We start from the raw sequence: 5,807 nt of genomic DNA, 5'->3' as shown, positions 1-5,807 counted from the left end.
GGAAAGAGTTAATTTCAGTCAATGAGAAAAAGCTCGTTACAGACAGGAATTAGAAATACTTTATTAGAATGAGTTGCTGAAGTATATCTGCTCTGATCTTAGCAGAGCTGTAAGCATCGATGTGAAAACTGATTCACTGCAGAAGAAAAATGTGTATACCTTTGTCTATGAGTTCTTTGGGTCTCTCATAACACTGATGCTTTAGAAAATGCCCAGAGGATTCTCAAAGATGTGGAATGGAGGTAGCTGCACCAACCTGGTGACACTAGTCAGAACTGTCTCCTGGAGACCTGTGGCAGAATGAGGTCTGCACTGCGGGGCCAGAAGAGGACACTGCAGAGCTTGAAACCACCATTAGGATCAGTTGCAATCCCTCCTTTAAGACTCTCTGTGTGTGGAGTGGATAGGCTGCCTAGGGATAGGATAACCTATATCACTGCCTGTGCAATGGATAGGCTTCACTTCAATATTAAATTTTCCTATTATAAATGGGAAGGGTTAAAATAAAAACATTCTATTTTATAGAACCAAGTTGTTATTTTTCTCATTTGTCTTGTGAATTAATGAGTACTTTATGTCAGACAGATTCAATCTTTGTTGGTTTTCTGAATGTCCTCATGCAAGGCTGTTTGCCTTGTTCTCTGTAGGCAGCCTTTTGCTCTCTCCAGATTCATTATGTGACTTGACCAGTTAATTTTTTGTCTTTTGAGCTGTCTGTACTTTTGACTCTAGTAAAATTGGCAAAGTTTATATTTAGAAGGTTTTGCTGCCATGATGCTTTATAACCCTGATTGTTTAGTCTTGTCTGACCCAGAAATCTTTTGTCCTGAACACTTGCTCCTGAGTCAAATTGTCTCAATTATGCCTCCATTCATTTGATAGATTGTGTTCTTGCTGTAATTCTCAAATAGACAATAATTATTTAGGACATTTAATTATTTTTTGATTAGGCCTGTCATATATTTCAGAATTTCCAATGCTTTTGAATAATGTATTTTATGGGACCAACTAAGAAATTTTTATTGTTAAGATGCATGTTGAAAATTTGGGAGAATTTGGAATTGAGACTATATTTTAGATTTCCTTTTGCTGTCCATATTAAAAGTAAACAAATTCCCAAAATATCAGAAGTCTTTTGCAACCTAAAGTGGCTCTCATTTTGGGGACAGTGGTGCCCAACCCCACCAGAACATTTTAAACTCTGCTAAAATCTTTCTTTGTTATTCTATTTTAATAGGGACATTCACTGGCAACATAATGCAGCAGAAATTTAAGAGCTACATTTGTTTATAATTATTAGGGTATAACTGATGATTTGAATTAAATGATTTTTTCCCTATTGTTCCTTGTTTTTGATTATGTTACTGTGCCTGCTGTTAAGTTTACTGTCTGTTGTCATCTCCCTTTGCATTTTTTCTGTACATAGGCAAAGTCGAGACACCAACTACACTGTGACACGATCCATCATTACTGTACTCTGAGGCTTGCAATATTTGTTTTTTCTCTTGAAAGCTCACTTTGTGAATCAAGGCATCAAGAAAGAATCTTAGATTTCAGGTAAACAAAAATATAAATTTTTATCTTCCTATTATGAGACAAATTTTGATCATATGATTGGAAAAGCTTTTAAAGACAGTAGGCTTAATATAAATATAAAATTATTTTAAAATTGTTATGATATGTAATAAAAAACTTCCATGTTGGGCTCAGGGTGATTGCTGAATCCTGGGCATTCAGGAGACAAACAAAAGAGATTTTAAGCAAAGGAAAAGTATGCAAAAATACTAGCAGGCAAAATTATCCCATGCACTGTTGATTTCAATGAAACTGGCTTTCCAAGGTGCAGATAAGAAAACATCTGCTTTTTGATAATAATAGAATTAGTGCCCTGCTTGAGCATAATATATGCCCCTAAGAAATGCTAGCACTCCTAGGATGTAGAAGCCATTGGTATTTACATTATGCGTTCTGGGGAATGAAACCGGTCAGAGGTTTCTTGCAGGATTCACAGGGCTTTTGAGCACTGATAGCAGAAATTCTTGATGAAGCATGTAAATGGTAATAGAAAACAATAGCAACAGCTTGGTTTTTTTATCCATTCAAATCTATATTTATTGAGCTGAACAGAACTGCTGTTACCTTTAATCAGCTTTATAACTTTACAGAATGGATGAATTAGGACGGAATAAAAAAACCCCAACTCTGACTTAAGTCAAAGATATAGAAGATAAAGCAGAGCTACAAAATTAACAGCTTTGAATTTATTTTTACTAGTTCTGTTAGAGGAAAATATGTTTTTCTATATCTGACAGCCTGAGGAAGGTGAGGCTCCTGTAGTGTCCCCAGGTCCAACAAGTAACGAGTCTGAAGATGTTTTCCCAGTATGCACAAGCACATGGAGCACCTGGATACACCACGCACCTCTGTATATACAGGGTGTGCCACTCAGAAATTTTTGTTTATTTTAGTGGCAAACTTGAAGTGGTATTATGTAGCATATTGAATTTCCTGGTGCATACCCCAGTGATGTAGATACAGAACTGTTGAGTATTTTAAAATAGCAGAACAGACTTTGACTCTTCTGAATGCTTATGAAAACATGGCCCAATATTCTTGCAAGAAATTCTAAGCAGAGGTCCAAAGTGGGCAGATCTTGAGGACCCTAATCTGTTTTCATTTGGGCTTGACTCTGAGAAAAGTCTTACTTGCTCCTGTGCAGGTTTTGCCTGAACAAGCACTGTGCAAGGCTTACAATGCCAAGACTTAGCCTGCAAAAATTATTAGCTCAGGTCACAGTCCAGGCTTTTGTATATACTTTATCTGTCACTTACTTATGTTATAAAAGTGCAGAGGTGATAAAGAAGTCATCTCTCAGGTCATATAGCAGTTTAAACTGCTGTGTCTCTGATGAAGCATTGTAGACAAAAGGGGATAATAAGATCCAGGGGAAGATAGAAGAGTAGAAGTAAAAAGCTTGCACAGCTATCGAAAAGAAGACTTACATTATTTTGCTACAGACTCCATAGGAGCATCTGATCCCCATTTCTTGTGAAGTGTAGTTCTGACTGCCCCAAAATTGCTTTAAACATGAAAAAGATGAGACCACTGTGCTTAATAATGCTGTTAACACAATGTCTGAAGATTTGTCCCTTCTCTGTGCTGCACATAAATAGTGCTTGGTGTTCATCTGTGCAAAATGTAGAGGTAAACTTTAATTGAGGGCTTTTCTTTGGGGATCATGTGCATTCAGGGGGAACAAAACTCCTATTATCAACTGAAAAATATAACAAGTTTGAGAGCGTTGTCGCATAGAGATACTGAAACGTTAATTCATGCTTCTGTGACATCGTCTGGATTACTGTAATTCCCTGCCTGCAGGTCTCACTCAGCCCTCCTTTCACAAAATAAGAACTTGTACAATAATGTGACCACTGAGATTTCAGGCATATACAATACCTGGTCATCATATGTCTCTGTACTGAGATCTCAGTGCTGCCTGCCATTAGGTACTGGATCGATTTGAAGATCCTGGTGATGTGTTTTAAAACACCACATGTATCCAAATGAGTTTTCGGTTCCCTATTGTCCAGGTCCAATTTTGCTGAAGTGTAAAAATGTTGTGCTTTCATTTGTTCAAAGAATTACAAACCACTGTGTCCCATACCTTCTTCATGCAGCTGTGGAATGTGGTTTTTCAGAAAACACTTGGCGTGTCAGTCATGTCATTGACTTGAGGTCAAGACTGTGGTGGCTTGCTTAACTTGTATTTCTTTCACCAGCATTTCTTCACCAGCATCTATTCATATTTAATAGAACATTCTAGGGTTTCATTTTCTTAAAACTTTTTCAGAATTGAAGCATCTTTACCAGAGGACTTTTCAAGTGCTAGTAAGTGTTGGTATTTTTGATTTTTTGAGACACACAAGAAAATTTTTAGTACCAGGAAACTTTAAAAAGTAACTAAAGTGTTTCTAATACCGATGTTGTTCTCTGTCAAAGGGATGCACCTACCTTACCTACACTTTTTGTATATCCCAGGTAGGACATGAAAGACTAATTAAAATGTCTAGAAAGATCTTTAGCTATGCAGTTGTGCTCTTTCTTCCTTCTATATTTTGAAATAGGAGAAAAACCAATTTGCTTATATTGGTTGTGTACTACACAAAAATGCCTACTGAATTTGCTGTGCAAACAAGACCTTTTTATCCAAAACAGCTTATAAAATCAGTTTTCCTTTCAAAATTACTGCACAGATTAATGGCTGCTATAGTTTCATCTTTTTTCTATGCCTGTATTTCTCTCTTTTGGCACTACATGTTGCTCGTAGTAGACACTGACTATAATTTGAAACATAACATACCTAAGCACGATTGCTAAGCAAGAGTAGTGGAAAATATCATCCCAGGGGAAGGGAAGGGATTTCCATTGAAATTAGTTAATACTGGCAGATTGACACCTAAATTACCTTATTAGATTGACCCCTAAATACTTAATTATTCCTTCATCCTTGCTTACATCAGGATACTGTATATTTTTTCTGTAATTTACTTTTCTGTCATTTTATAGTGCTTAGCTTTCAACACAGGTATTCTATTACATGCATTTGTAACATTTCTTTCAAAGCCAGGATACCCGTTTTTTTTTTTAGCCCAACTTCTAGCTTCTTCTTGTCAGTTGCAGTTTTGATGGTTGGAACAGGATAAAAGGTGTTATCCTCCAACACAGCATGTATCATCTGCAGTAGATGAAGAAAGGCCAGAGTATAAAACTTCTGCACAAGTTCAATATACTGGTATCAGACCTGCTAAAGTTGCCAAGTGTTGCAGCTTCCAAGTGTAAAGTGCTTAGGTTCTCAGTTAAGAAACAAGGGTGTTGTAAAACACTGGGCTATGTGTTATGTCCCAAAAGACTAACAAGCTTATACTTCTATGGAAGTTTTTATGACAAAAAATATCCTTATCATCATTTTGATATAAAATTTTTCTGTGTCATGGATTTTTGTGTTTTACGTCTCCGGTGGTACTAAGTAGGGTTGGATTTCACAAAGTGTTAAGTCCTGATGTCATTTGGAGACATTTTACTGTTCATAGTCCTGTTCAATTTTAAGTGGTTTGTGAAATGTTCTGTTCCACATATAGTGTACTGATATTCTTGTTTGATCCTGAGTGTCAGGGAGGATGTATCATCTTCCTTGCTGTGCCTGTTAATTTCTGCACTTCTACATTTTAAATATCTCCAGCAGTTAAACCTTTCTGTGTTTGCCCCTGTGTCTGTATTCAAGGCCAAATTCAGACACGGTGTGTGTTACTCAGAGTAATTCAAAAGGTCCCTTTAGATTCTGCCAGATCTATTTATACCACCTCTATCAAGATATAACATAATGTGCAATTTACATACCAAGGAATTGCAAGAGCATTTCAATTTAAATAACAGAGACTCTTCTTTCATTTACACCTACTCATGAGCCCTTATTATGAAAGCTGTAGCGAGTTGGATTGACATCTGATGAACAAAGGGCAATTGTTTTCAATGGAAAAGAAAAATAGTGCTCCAGTAGTTTTTTGAAGCATCTTTTCACTCTTATCGTTGTGATTTTCATCTCCCTGGGTTTGGTGAACATTTCCACTGTTTCATCCAGTGAATTGATATTGATCCCTGCCAGTCAGTATTTTGCAGCTGTGTGGAGGAAGAGAAAAATATACTTTCTTTTCCTTTTATTAGTGTAGTGTTGCCAAATGTATTTATGTTCAGTTGTTTTGTGGATTTTGAGTGGTTTTTCCACTGTCTGTAGTTTAGTTGGTTCCAGA

Source organism: Geospiza fortis, unplaced genomic scaffold (genome assembly GCF_000277835.1).
Source record: "Geospiza fortis unplaced genomic scaffold, GeoFor_1.0 scaffold40, whole genome shotgun sequence".
Taxonomy (NCBI): Eukaryota; Metazoa; Chordata; class Aves; order Passeriformes; family Thraupidae; genus Geospiza; species Geospiza fortis.
This window is presented reverse-complemented; position numbering follows the sequence as displayed.